Below are 14,619 nucleotides of genomic sequence, written 5' to 3'. Positions count from 1 at the left end.
TAGCTATTATCATGAGCCCCATTTCATGGAGGGAAAACTGAAACTGTAGCACAGATTGCCTAATAATTTGCCCAAGGTCACACAGCAGAAGGCGGCAGAGCTAGAATGTGAACCCAGATTGACTGTGTCTAGAATTAGCTGCCTTAGCCATGCTGCAGGCTAGAAACCAGCTCCCGTGGACTGAAAGAGTCGGCATAGTGTGGCCTGAAAGCCATCCAAGTCCCACTGCTGTGGGCTGAGGAAGGATGGGGGAAGATGTACAGTGAAATCACTGTGACCATGAGAAAGATGAGAGCACTGGACACCTTGAACCTGCATTTTTACCTTAAATGATTCCCCTTGCTCCTCTGTGCCCCCGTTTCCTTATCTGTGCCAAGGTGGCTGGGATTGGGTTTTCTGTGCGGTGTAGTCCCAGGATCTATGAGGTTTATGTCATTTCATTGACTCTTAACCATTAGTCTCATTCTTAGTGGTTAAAGTCTCGGGTTGTGAATTCAAAATGATTTAAGCTTGAATTGTGGCTCTGCCTGGGTGGAGGGGTTTGAGGGGGATGTGGTTTGAATAGCAGCTAAAGTCATGCAAGCTGAGCCTCAGTCTCATCATCTGTGGAGTGGATATGCCAAAAGAGTTCCCGTTCACAGGGTTATTATGAAGATTGTATTAGATCATATGCCCTGGCTGGGTGGCTCAGTTGGTTGGATCCTCATCCCACACATCGAAATGTTGCAGATTCGATTCCCAGTCAGGACACATACCTAAGTTGCGGGTTCGATCCCTGGTCAGGGTGCTTACGGGAGGGAGCTGGTCGATGTTTCTCTTTCACATTGATGTCTCTGTCTCTCTCTCTCTCTAAAGTCATAAACTTATCCTCAGGTGAGGACTAAAAAAGACATTAGGCATGTATGCAATATGCCAACTGTACTGCCCGGCACTCAGTGTTAACACACAGATAATGCTGGCTTTATCTAAGTGTAACATGGGGACTCTGTGCCTCACCCACCCTAACATATGACCACCTTGAAGGAAGACGGGGACTGTGTCATCATCTCTGTCTCTAGCCACCGAGCACAGAACCTAGCGTGGAGGTGGCCTAGGGCTGTGTTGATGGGCGAAGGAATGAAGCCTCCATAGCTGGGTCTCTCCATCACCCTCTCTTCCTCAGTATTTTAGTAAACAAGAAACAAAGGACAATGTTTAAAAAAAAATCTGGAGAGCTGTGAAGTCCCTCTAAGAGAGCGCTGGATGGCCTGGCCTGTTTTTAATCATTCAGTTCCCACAGCACGGCCATAGAGGCCCAGGAATTATTGGCAGCAATCGGAAGAGGGAAGACTTCCTCTAAAAACTGGTTAGTATTCTTTTCATCACTTCTTGCACACTAGTTCCATTGTGACCCAAGTGAATTACAAATCACATACCTTCACATGTGTGACCTTTACTCTGTGTGTTTTGCAGTTTCTCACTGTTACTCTGCTCACCAGGAACCAACAGGGCCTGAAACCATCTGGAACATTCCCTGCCCTGTCATTCTTCAGGTCTTTTTGTACATGCTGTTCGCTTAGCCTGTGACACCTCTCTTTCTCTCTCTCTCTCTCTCTCTCTCTCTCTCTCTCTCTCTCTCGGCCAGCTCCTGCTTGCTGGTTAAGACTTAGTTCAGCTACTCCTCACTCTGGGGTCAGATACCCTGACAGATTACCTCCAATTTGAATCAGTAACCTTCCTGTCTCCTCTTTTAGAATCTTCTGCTTCCCTCCCTATGTGCTTCACTTTACTGTGTTCCAGTTACCTCTTTACTGGTCTTCCTTCCATCTAAACTGAGTCTCCTGAGGATCAGGGCTGGGTCTGCATTCATTATCTCCCCAGCTGTCACTTAACATATTGTGTTGGAGAAATGGTTCATGAACCCAAAGAGGTCAAACAGGGTCCTGGACACAAAGACCACCCTCCACAGAGAAGCTGGGAACCAAAGGATAGAAGGTCAGCAGAGGCAGTTCTGACTTTAGCTTCTATTATACAACAGCTAAGTGTGTAAGTAACATCATCCAGATGTCAATTATCTATGTAGCGTTGCTCTCCAAGGTGTTTAATCAAAACCATCTCATTAATCCTCACGAAAATCTTCCAAGGAAGCAAGAAAGCAGAAAAAATCAGTTTTTTAAGCATGAAAAAATGAGACATCAAAGGTGCTGAACCTGCACATTCTGAGGTTGATACAATTACCTCCTGGCTCTTGGGGGAGGAGGTACGGAATTCACTGTCCTCACCGAGCCCCCGCCTCCCATTCTCTCCCTGACATCATTCTGACATGTCTCCCCCGCCCCCAACCACCTCCCACCTTCCCACTGCCGTCTATTTATGACTTGCTGTGTCACATCCAGGCTTCCAGATGATTTTAGAAGTAGAGAGTGAGCAAATCCATTTGAACAATTTAACCAGATTCAAAAGGATTTGGATCATTTGCGTAATTGGGCTAGCAGATGGTGAATGCAGTTCAAAGTACAAAAATGTAGAATAATTACAAGGGGAGAAAGTAACACAGTTTATGGATGAGGAAAGTGACTTGGGAGAAAGGCTCATCGCAGTCATTATCTGGATGCATTAGAAGAGAGGGACAAAGAACATGGCACTGGGTCATAGAGGCAGAGCACACAAAGGACCCTGGTAACTCCCTGCCTGGCAAGAGGACAGGTGAGAGGTTCTGTCTGTCTTCCAGAAGTAAGAAAGGACACAGGTCGAGTAGAGGAGGGTCTGGGGAGCATGATGATCGTTTAGACAGAAAATCAGTCATGGTCACTTTGTTATGTTCACATTTCACCTGCTCCCTTCTCGCCTTGGCCTCTTGGCAAGAGGCAAGAATCTATTTCTCCCTAAGCCTCAGTTTCCCCTGCTATAATATTAGCAGACTTATGCCACCTTTCCTGCTACTTTGAAGAATGTATGAGATCATGGACGTGAGAAATGCATGCATCTTGTTCTGGAAACTCAAGAAATTCACTCTTATGAATATTAATTTTATATTCACAATGCCTAAAAAATATCCAGTGCTTTCAATGAATGAAAATTGGAAATGTGTTGTTTACTGGTGTTATAGTCTGAATAATGACACCCCCATCCCTCCTACCCTGCCAAAATCCATATCCTAATCCCCAGGTGCTGTGAATTTTACCTCATTTGGGACTTTGAAAATATGATTAAATTGTGTCCTGAGGTAGGCAGATTATCCTGGATTACCCAGGTGGGGTCTAAATGCAATGTCCTTTTAAGTGTGAGGCTGAGGTAGATTTGATGTAGAAGAAGAAGGCAGTGTGACCACCAGGGTAGAGATTGGAGTGATGTAGTCACAAAGCCAAGGGATGTTAGCAGCCAAGAGAGCTGGAAAAGGAAAGAATAGCATTCTCTCCTAGTGCTTCTGAAGAAGTACAGACTAACTAATACTCTGATTTCAGCTGGTGAAACCAGTTTTAAACTTTGTCTTCTAGAACTCTGGGAGAATACATTTCTTTTGTATTAAGACCAAGTTTGAGGTCACTTGTTACAGGAAACTAATACAAATAGAAAGAGACTCTGACCAGTAGAGAAACGATCGGGGTCAAGTGCCAGCTCTGATTCTCACATCGGTGGAACCCAGGGTCATCTGTCTGCCATTTTCTTCATCTTCAAAGTGAGATAATAGTCTGTTTCTTATATTGACTATTGGGAAGAAGTAAAAGAGAAAATGCATGTATCTCATCCACCACAGATGCATAAAAAATGCTAGGTGCTAGGCATAGTTTTAAGGTTTGAATCCGGCAGTGTGTAGCCAGCACTTAGAATGTCAGAGAAGCTGACAGAGCACAATTTGAGAGAATGGAGGTAATAGTCTGCTGGGAACATCAATTACACCTGGGTAGTTTATCTGTAGGAGGCAGGACCTTGGCTACCATAAAAGGGGCTCAAGTCTGGCTCCTGTCCCAGAGACATTTGACATGCGAGGAAAGGCAATTGAGCTGAACTCAAGAGGTGGCCCATGACCTAGAGAGGGGGACATGTTGAGTTAGGAAAACAAGGTTTTGGACAGTGAAGTTGTCCTGGGGACTCACGATCCCAGGTGATGGCCAGGGCAGGAAACTCAGGTGCAACTGTCGGGCCCAGATGCTGGGTTTCTAAGGATGACCAAATGCCAAGCCCTAGATTTTGAAGCTGATGGTAAAAATCCTGCCTCCCTCAGAATAGGCCCAGGGCCTGGGGTGGGTCCAGTCCAGGAACAGTAGCTGCCAGACTGTTGGAGGGACTGAAGTCTGTTTTGGGAATTAGGGTCTCACAGTCACGTAAGTCTCAGCATGACCAAAGTGCATCCAAGGTGCCTCTGGAGAGGACAGGGTTTATACCATTTCAGGAAACAGGCTAGCTGAGTAGCCACAACATATCATGAACAAGAAGGAAAACAAGAGCAGAGTACTGGCAACATTATTCAAGGGTTTGAGTCTGAAGTACAAGACACAATAGTAAAAGGAATTGAATGAAGACTGAGGTCGGCATCTGAAAAGATCAGTGATGTCGGTGTGGCTGAGTGCCAGATGGGTACTAGCAAGTAGTCCTGGCTGAGACTGTGGTCAAAGGCAGGACCTGGTGGACCCTTTGTGTGTATGAATGTGGTGCTGAGTGGCACAGGAAGGCTCTGATGGGCCTAGGACCTTTGTCCTTGCCAGGTTCTTAAACTGACCAAATACTACTTTTGTATATGTCTCAGAGACTCCTTGCTCTTGAATTTAAAGGGACTATTGTAATGGGGATGTACAGTACAGCATTGGGAATGTAGTCACTAATATTCTAATAGCTACGTATGGTGCCAGAAATATAAATTGGTGGGGGCAGCCAATTTATAGTGGATATGATGATCTCTAACGCCTACACTGTATGCCTAAAACTAATACAACATAATATTGAATATAAACTGTAATTCAAAGATACATTTAAATATATTTTATTTGTTATTTTTATTGTTTATGCTGTTACAGTTAGATTTTTTTTGAAGGAAAAACATAAAAAAAACAGAGTATGTTCCAAGTTCCGCATCCGTTCTAGTCAGCATCTGGTTTAACAGCTCTTGTGCTCTCTGGCTGCACTGCAAGTCTTTGCCCATCGTTCAAGGAAAGGATGTTCCGAGAGAAAGGGAGAATTCAGAAATAAGAAGTAATTAAACATAATAAACCCCTAGAGAGTAGCCATTAATTTGAATGTGAAATGTAAAATTGCCTTTAAAGCAATAAGGGATAATATCGAGCAATTGTAACATCCAGCACGGGAAATAGCGTGCTGATAACATAGCACGGGGCAGGATAATGTATGTGGCAGCTCCCTGATTTTTGTTGAATTAATGATGTTGGTTTCATTTCACTGCTGATTTAAGGTATACATTTCATAAATGGCACATTAAGGCAAATGTATCAAAATTGCACCTAAAGAGATGAATAGCTGGGAAATGGCAGCCCCTCGAACACAGCAATTTTATGTCTTAGGCTTAATGTTTAATCAGTAGATATTTACAACTGATTATATTTATTTTAATGCCTTGAAATGCCAGGTCAATAGAATTACCAGAAATTGTATGGAGAGGGGCTTGTGACCCTGCTGGGGTAACATTCTGATTTAGTCAGTGGACTGAAAAAGAGACCAGAATCCTCTTTTTAAAACAAGACTTGGTAATTTTATTTGATAGAACGAAAGAGATATGTTATTTGGGTTTCGTAGACTATGTATACAGTATATAATAAAATGAGTTAAGACAATTCCAGTCAAAACCAGGTTTGACTCAGACCTTACTGACTCAGGAGCCTGCCTCTCTGGCACCGGTTTGCCGGAGTGGTGGCATGATGGGCTGACTGCGTGTTCAGCAGTTCTAAGTGGGAAACCATCCGTCTGTCTAGTCACTCATTCATCCGTGTGTCCATTCATTTATTTGTATTGTTCTATGAGCCCATCAGAAATTTATAGAGCACCTACTCTTGGCGAGGCACTGTTTTGAGTGTTGGGGATTCAATTGCTTTTTTTTTTTTGTATTTTTTTTTAAGTAACATCTTACATTCTCTGTCACGGACATAAGATAGAGTATTGTATGCTGTAAAACTTTTTTTAGTGGCTAAGGACTTGACAAAATACTTCTGATCTAAATGGAAAAACAGAGTGAAATTCTACATTTTCAATTTTATCTCTGTGTGTATGTGTATTTGGGTAGGAGTAGAGGAATTATTGGAGTGAAATTCACCAAACAGCAAATATGTAGCTCTGGTTTTGTAGATTAAGCATGTATTTTGTTTTCACTTTTCTGCTTACATTGTTTTCCTCAACGAATACCCATGGCTGAGCCAGAAGAGAAAAGGAAAGGAATAGCCATGATGCTTGCTGGTTAGGCAACTGATTAGCATGGGTGAGTGGAGGGCTTGCAGCAGGATAGCTGTGTTCCATAGAAAACTTTGTGTAAAACAGCAGTTTGTTTGGGTTCTTTGTTTTCCATCCTGACTTCCCCCTTGCTTTAAAGCCAAGAGGTCCTCTCTCTTGTTTGGCACGTTCTCACCTCCAGCAAGAGCAATGATTTCCGCCATGATTAAGGGATTTCACGCTAGTGAAGGATTATTTTAAAAAATAGCCTCTTTTGGTAATTGATTATTTTCTGTGTGTTACCCTAATGATACTGTCTGAAGGATGAAATATCTTTTCTCCATTTTCCAAAGCAGCCTTTGGTAACCCGCAGTGATGGTGGGTTTTCCTCTCTGACCGAGATCACTCCCTGCCGGAGCTCCTGTTCAGAGCCTGGTGTGCTTCCTGCACTGGGGGAACCCGCCAACAAGCTAGCCCAGGAGAGCGTCCCGAGCTAGTCATGGAATTTGGAAACCATTAGAAAGCTGGGCGATTTCATTATTCATTCACTTGAAATAATCCCGGGACTGCTTTCAGTGACATGGTTCCTTCAGCAAATAAAGATAAGCCAAATCCCTGGGCACTCAAAGAAGGAGAAGATTTTCTAAATTAATTCCAGGCTCAAATAATTCAGCAGTATTTGTAATATTCTGTGCATAAATTGGCAATTTGCTAGAGAGATCAGGAAATGATAAAGGCTTTTTTTCCCCCACCCCCATCCTCATTTTAACAACTGCTGAGGCAGCTATTGGGATAAAAGAAATGTTTTATCCTTAATAAATGTCTTATCAGGCAATGCACTGATTAAGGGTGTCCAAACATGGTGCCCCTCCCCCTTCAAAGCAATTATTTTTCATCAGAGAGACTGAAGTATATGGCGAGCAGAAGATAGTCTCGATATGTTTTTTGACATGAGAAAGTTCTATATAAAAATAAATACACTAACAATGTTAAGGAATGCAGAAATAAGACGGCTAACTTGCAGGGCTTTCTTTTTTTAGCTTAGAGGTATTTTAGTTGTTTAGCTCTGTGGCAGTTTTCAAAGATCATATGCCCTTTATTACTGATGACACCACATCTTCTGTCCAAACTTCAAAGTGTCTGCCATCTCTTTCTCCTTCTTGTGCCCAAGGCCATTTATTTGATTTAGATTTTATTGGGAAACCTTTGGGAGGGATGGTGAATCATGCCCCCTCTCCTTGTGCATTTGAGCCAACTACACACCAGACACAGGAACCAGATAGAGATAAAAATACCCTTGTGTTGCTCCCAAAGCTGGGCTGGAACATGTGGCTTCCTCCTGCTTGGACTCCAAGTCTACACCCAGAGACCTACTTGAGTCAAAATGAGGTCTGCAGAGTTAACAGTCACCCAGCCAGTCACAAAGATGAGGACAGAGCCCCTCTCATGTCTACTCTGTGCTGTCCCTCCCAACACAAACAGAGACAGGCACAGGGCTCCTGACCCCTGAAGGGAGCAAGGGGGGGATGCAAGAGCTGATGCTCCCTTCCCTCTGTTTGAAAAATAGAGAGGGTCTCCATTGTATGGGCTGCCAAGCATCTTTCTTCCTTCAGACTTTATCTTTCCATCTATCTTTCTGCCTGGCCCTAGGCTGCCTGAAATCACCTGCTCAAAACACAAAACTGGCCCTGTCGCTCTCCTGCTTTCTAGTCTTTCAGGTTAGCATAGTTTTGAGCTCATTCTTGGTGTGTTTACTGTTTGCTCCCCCTACTTATCACTGTGTTATAGCTGTGCTCCAGCCATACCCAGCTATGGGTTCATAGGGCCTTCAGCTGAGTCTGCCCTCTTAGCCTTGAATCTTTGCCTCTAAAACCACCCCCATTCTCCTGGGTTGGGTGCCCTTCTCAGTGACCAAAGCATGTATGTTCATTTTACATCCTTTGTATTACTTATCACAATGTATTTTCGTTGTTAGTATATTTGTCCATCTCTCCAAATAGACTTGTGAAACCTCATATTTGGCACATAGTAGCTACTCATTAATTTTTTAGGGGGTACATACATGAATGAAAAAAGTAGAGCAATAAACCTTACATTGAATCCATATGAAAGAAGGTTGTCAGACTGATTTTTTTCTTTTGTTTTGCTTTTTTATAGAAATATATATTTCTTAATGCAGTTCTTCACTGTTTTAAAGATATTCTTAAATTAGGCATGAGTTTTATTATATTCATCAATGCAATCACATAGAACAAGAGCCCTCACCTCATCCAGGGTCCTTCACAGCAAGCTACATGACTTCTTAATCTAGTACTTAGGTTGCGAGGACAGGTTTTACTTAGCTGAAATTTTATCCACCTCACTACAGAATCAAATAAGAGAATATGGGCTGTGAGCCAGGTTAACACTGAGAATTAGTCAGCGATGGATAAAAGTTTCTTTTTTTTTTTAAGTATAATGGAAGGACAAATGAATATATCTTTACATTGGATATAAATAGAATTTTCCCCTATTATTAAATCTACTCTTTTAAGTTATAGAGAAATCTTCTTTGAAGTCTTTGAGTCACTGACACTGGGGTAACAATGACTGTGATTTGTCCTTAAGGACTTAAAGGAAAAAGGAAGACAGCTCAGGGTGTGTTTCGCTTTGATCTTGCTGGGTGACTCTATTCATGCAGTCTCAGGCCTCCGAGGAGAAGGCCTCTGTGCAGAAGGTATGCTAGAGAGCTGGCTCCTCAGGACATAGGTCCTTGCCTATTATCCCTCTGCATCAGCTCTCCTGGACCCCTCCCCAATCCTCTGCTCACACAGAAGGCCAGCATTTTCTGCTTCCAAAATCATTGTGTCCAAAGGAAAAAAGAAGACAGCTCTCAGCAGGTTTTGTTTGGAAGAAAAGAGTTTCAGGGACCAGCAAGAAAAAACAAAACAAAACAAAAACCTTCTATTTCAATAAGCACATTAAAAGGGAAGATATTTTTCTTTGCTTTCTGTTAAAACTGAGCTGATAAAAGTCCCCAAATGAGAAAATCAAGGGGGCAGCAGTTCTAAGCACTTGTCTAATGATGTCTCTTTTTGTCTCCTCAAGAGTGTGTTTAAGCTTCTTACTGGCTCTCTCAGTCTTCTCGAGGTTATTGGCTGTGTAAAGCGCTAAACCTTTAAATACTTCGTTTACAAAATTATTCTCCTCTAGCAGGCTAGACAGTTTGAAAAGGTTGGTCTCTAAAGGAGCCATCTGGGTATAAGATGAAGCTGTGTTCATCCTCGAAAAATATTGCATAAATCTCAGTGTTTCAATAGGTTCTAAGGACACTTGTGATTAACAGTGATACCAAGGCAGAGTAAAAATGACTGGGTTTTCAGAAATGCCCTGTACGTGGGCAATGCCAAAGCCATTCTTTTCCTTCTTGCAGCAAAACCTTTTACTTCAAAAAAATATTTCATGTTTGCACAGACAGTTGCCTATTTCATTGATTGATTGATTTTAGGGGTCAGGGAGAGAAACACTGATTTGTTGTTCCACTCATTTTTGATTCTTGGATGTGCCCTGACTAGGGATCCAACCTGCAACCTTGACATATTGGAAAAACGTTCTAACCAACTAAGCTACCCGGCCAGGGTGATGGTTGACTTTTTAAACTAGCATATTCAAAGGATAGTCATTCATATTGTAAAATCTAGTGGCTGTATGTGTGTGTGTGTGTGTGTGTGTGGCCCAGAATGGTATGTGGACAACTAGACAGCTCAGTGTGTTTATTTAAAATAATGTATGTGTTAAAAAAAATTCAATGATACCACATTTTGTTTTTTCAACCAATTAGTGCCACACACACCCCAACCTGGAACCACCACACTCACACCTTATGGACTCTGATGTGGTAAAAAAAACATAAGCTTTAAACTCAGAAAAACCCAAGTTGAAATCCTGGGTCTAACAATTGCTGTCTGGGTGAGTTTAGTCAAGTTACTTTACCTCTATGGGTTTCAGACTTCTTATTTGTAAAAGGAGGAATAAAAGTATTCTCCTTAGAGAGATTACATGAAAGTGTGCATATAGAGCAGTTAGTAATTTATTGGAGTAAAAAAGAACTAAATCAGTGTATTTACCAAAATAATGCATTAGTGAAAACCTGTTGACTGGGGAATGAATGGTAGCAGTGGGCCCACGATTCCGTAGTGGTAGGCAAGGACAAATTATGAAAAGCTGCATATTCTTACTAGAATGTGAAGAAATGAAAAATCTTAGGTTTGCTGGAGTGAGTCTCTGTTAAATAGACTGTATTGGAATCTGTGCTAGGCCACAGGAAAATTACAGAAAAAAAAAAAAGAAAAGAAACTTCTCTAGATTAGCCTTTGAAGGATTTTAACATGGGGTAGAAGGAGGAAGAGAAATATTACAGTTTTTAATATGCTTGCTGTCTTGCCTAGGTTATGACCTCCTTGTGAATGTACTGACTTACTCTTACATATTTTTTATTTCTTAATAGTTATAGCCTGGACACAAAAGATACTGAGAGATGAGTAACATAAATAATTATACTACCAAACATAGACAGATTGGTGTACTATATTCTGCCAACTGAGGTGCAGAACTAACATTTGTCTTCATACAAAACTCCTGCAAACCACATGGTCCATGGCAGTAAATTTGATTTATCTGGGCAAGGGCATAGATCTAATTTTAGCTATGCCGCTAACTAGTTCAGTGTTTGTGGGCAAGCACTTATTCCTCCTTTTATGTTGAGTCCAGGGCAGCAAAAGTTTGCTGAATTATTGTGTGCCTGTCCTGATTTCAGGCATAGGAACCTATAGGTAAATAAGACACAGTGGGCCTTTTCTTCCAACATCACACATTAAGAGGATAGGTCTGTACATTCCTAATTATACTATGACAAATGCAAAAAAGAAAATTACTGAAAGGCATGCACAGCAGAATATGTTTTGTTCTAAAAAATGGGTAATCAGAACAGCATAATAGAAGAGGAAGTGCCTGGGCAGAAATTTGAATGGATGTAGTAGCTGTCAGAGGCAGAAAGTTGAATTAATGGAGTGGAGTGGTAGAAAGAGTATTAGGGCATTCTAGGGAGAGGGTTAGCATGGGCAGAGTCAGTACAAGTTACAATGTATTCAGATCAAATTACAAGTAGAAGTATTTGGTTGAGAGCTTATTAGAGTAGGGCCATTATTTTATTCACTGATAAATCCCCAGTTCATAGAATAAGTCTTGGGACATGATATTCAATGAACAAATAAATGATGGAGTAAATAACTTGTCAAAATGCAAGTATGGATGTTTTTCTCTATGTATCTAAGGTTCACATCAAAATTGAAGGTTTTTTTTTTTATTATTATTTGTCTTACTTTGCCAACTAGATCATAAGTTCCTCACCAGCAAAAAGCATGTGGAATGCCTTCACTAGACCCTTGACAGTTGAATAATTGGTTCAAGTCTGAGCACTTCACGAAGCCTTCAGGGAAGGTCTGACTTGGCACTGCCCACATCTAGGGATCATGAACTTAACATGGCAGCAGAAATCAGGTTGGGTAATTCTGAGCATTATCCTGGAAAGTATGGGAGTGAAGCCAATACAGTATCTGCAAGAGACTCGACTGTGTTTCACAAGAAGGAGGAAAAGAGTTCGGGAAAGATGCACTGGAGATTAAATAACATCCCATGCACTATAATGAGGGCCTGAGCAAACGCAGATACCCATGTTTAAAGAAAATCACAGTTCCAACACAACCAGTACAATTGTGGGCGTAGGGGACCTTCCTGCTTCATTATTCTGAGGAATAGCATTATCAGGGAATTGCAAAGATTTAAGCTTCAAAATCAATATGTGCTGAGAATTACACGGTAGGAAAGCCAGAAGCTATAATACTTTGAACACTGTTTTTATAGTCAATTTTGAGAAAGTCCATGAATTCAAATTCAAGGACACGTTTTCAGCACTGGCACTTGTTAGCTGATAGATAGAGCCATGCATTTCTTTTCTTTTAGTAGTATTTAATGAGTATTTACTATTTGCCAAGCACTGTTCTAGTTCTGTCGTGTGTTCAGTGCTGTGGATGCTGCCCTAAAGGAGGGTACAGTTGTGTTAGGGGACTTCCGCCCCTCTCTTACAAAATGTGTAGTCATTCAAGAAAAATTGGAGTTAAGTTCTTGCTTATGTTACAGTGCTGGGCAGGTGAATCAGTTGGTGGGCATCTCTTTTCCATGCATTCAGGAACACAGACTGAAGGAGGCCCTGCCATTTTCTACAAATAGATTCATGTCCTTCCTGGGGTTGGTCTCCACTCTGGACAATTAGAAGAGATACAGAAAAGGGAAGAGTGTCCACAGGTGGTTTTTAGGGTCCAGGTTTGATCACAACTTCCACTTATGTTCCATGGGCTAGAACCAGTCCCTAGACCACAACTAACTGCAAAGGAAGCTGGGAAATGTGGTCTGGCTATGTACCCAGGGCTTAGACAGCACCCTGCAATCTCTCTGATAGTAGTCTACTGCAGAAGATAGATTGGCCTCAAAATCCATGACAATACAAGAAAAAGGAGAACCCTGTAAATGCATTGGCTACTAAGTAATCACCCCCTTGCTTTATACTTCCACATGAATTACAGCATTTTGTCCTCCAAATAATTTCTCTCATTATATGCTTTTGCCTTCATTTTATAAAAGAAGAACTGGAGGCTTAGGGTGTTTTCAGTAACTTTTGATGGTGTTTATTTGAAGCCACAAGTTGAAAGAGCAAGGAAGTTTTGAAGCAGTCCCACATCCCTAATGTACAGGGCAATTAATATTGTTTTTACTGGTTAAGAGCAGCAATGTACTCCCCTGTCCTTCTGAAGACAGAGTTTCCAGCTAGAGACCATCAGACCTTGATCTAGTCTGTCCTTTACCAAGATTTTGGTGATCTCAGCCATGAGACATGGAACAGAGATTTGTTGCTCAGTCAGTTATTGCCCACCTATATCCACCATTCCATCATTGGTCCATTCATTTGTTCATTTGTCCATTATTTCTTTTAGGAAACATGTCTAATACTATCTAATATATACTGTGTTTACTGAATGTACCTAGCACTATGTTAGATATTTGGGGTACAAAAAGAAAAATATACGGTGTCTCACCTTTGACAGGCTCACTGTCTAGTCAGGGATCAGACTTGGAAAAAGATAATTAAAATGTCATTAGGTTTTTAAAAGGGCCTAAGACAGAAAATGCAATTTGTTTAAGAGATGGGAGAGCCAACTCCACCAGTGAGCATTCCAAGAGATGGGAAAAAAAAAAGGAAAACATAGACTTGGGGAAATGAAGAGTGTTTCCACATTAAGGAAGCAGCAGGCAAAGTATTCTAGGTAGAGCATATAGCAAAGGTTAAGGAAAGGAAGGATCTGAAGCTGGATTTTTTTAAAGCAAACTAGAAGATGACTGTGGGGAGTAGCAAATGTGATGGGCTGGATCTAAATGCTTAAGGAAGGCACACCCTTGCTGTCCCTTTCATTTGCCTTCATGATAAGCTGGGCTCCTATGTGGTCGTTGGGATTGGTCTATATCATTGGTGGGTGGAATCCACCACCAACACTGCTTTTGTCACATGGTAGGCAATGCCATGATCCAGTTGCTCCCCAAAGGCCCAAATGAGCACAGGATCTGATCAAGGAGTAAACTTCCAGTGCATCAAAAACAGCCTGGTCCAGCAAGGAAGCCTGACATGCAAAATGGGAGTTCTAGGTAAGAGTCAGAAGCTGGATGGATGCAAGAACAGAGTAGACTGTGAGCAACAGAACAGAGAAAAGGGAGGTGGGGAGCCAAGGCATTGACTGTGAGCATGGTTGACTCTTCCCTTCCCATTTTCCACATTCTTCCTCCTTCCCCCAAAACACACTCAGAGAAACAGAAAGAGAGAAAAGGGTGGGGGGATTCTGCTTATAGGGATTGTGATGGATGTTAAGAATTTGGTTAGCTTAGTCATTAGGAAAAAATGCAGGGTTGGGGGCAAAAAGTACTGGGAGAAATTACTGTATAGGTTCATGCATGTTGAGAGTGTGTAGAAGACATGCACCATTAACTACTAATCCTCTATAGATTTTTTTCTAAATATATCTCAGCAGTTATAGCCATTCACAGTGATTTCAGGGACCACTCATAATTATACCAAGTAAGGAAGCTCTTAAGAATGATTAAAATAAAAATAATAATAAACATGCTAAGTATTGATCCATCATGATCGATCAATCATATTCTTTCCCATTTAGCTAGTGG

At 41.5% G+C, this 14,619-nt stretch overlaps 1 protein-coding gene across 8 annotated transcripts in view; it reads left to right on the top strand.

The window, feature by feature from the left end:
• The window catches only part of DAB1 (DAB adaptor protein 1), a 1,095,315-nt gene that overhangs the window by 856,686 nt on the left and 224,010 nt on the right, over window positions 1-14,619 (top strand). The window lies entirely within an intron of this gene.

This window comes from Phyllostomus discolor, chromosome 5, assembly GCF_004126475.2.
Source record: "Phyllostomus discolor isolate MPI-MPIP mPhyDis1 chromosome 5, mPhyDis1.pri.v3, whole genome shotgun sequence".
Classification (NCBI taxonomy): Eukaryota; Metazoa; Chordata; class Mammalia; order Chiroptera; family Phyllostomidae; genus Phyllostomus; species Phyllostomus discolor.
Note: the sequence above shows the minus strand (reverse complement) of the source record. Positions and strands in the feature narration are given on the sequence as shown.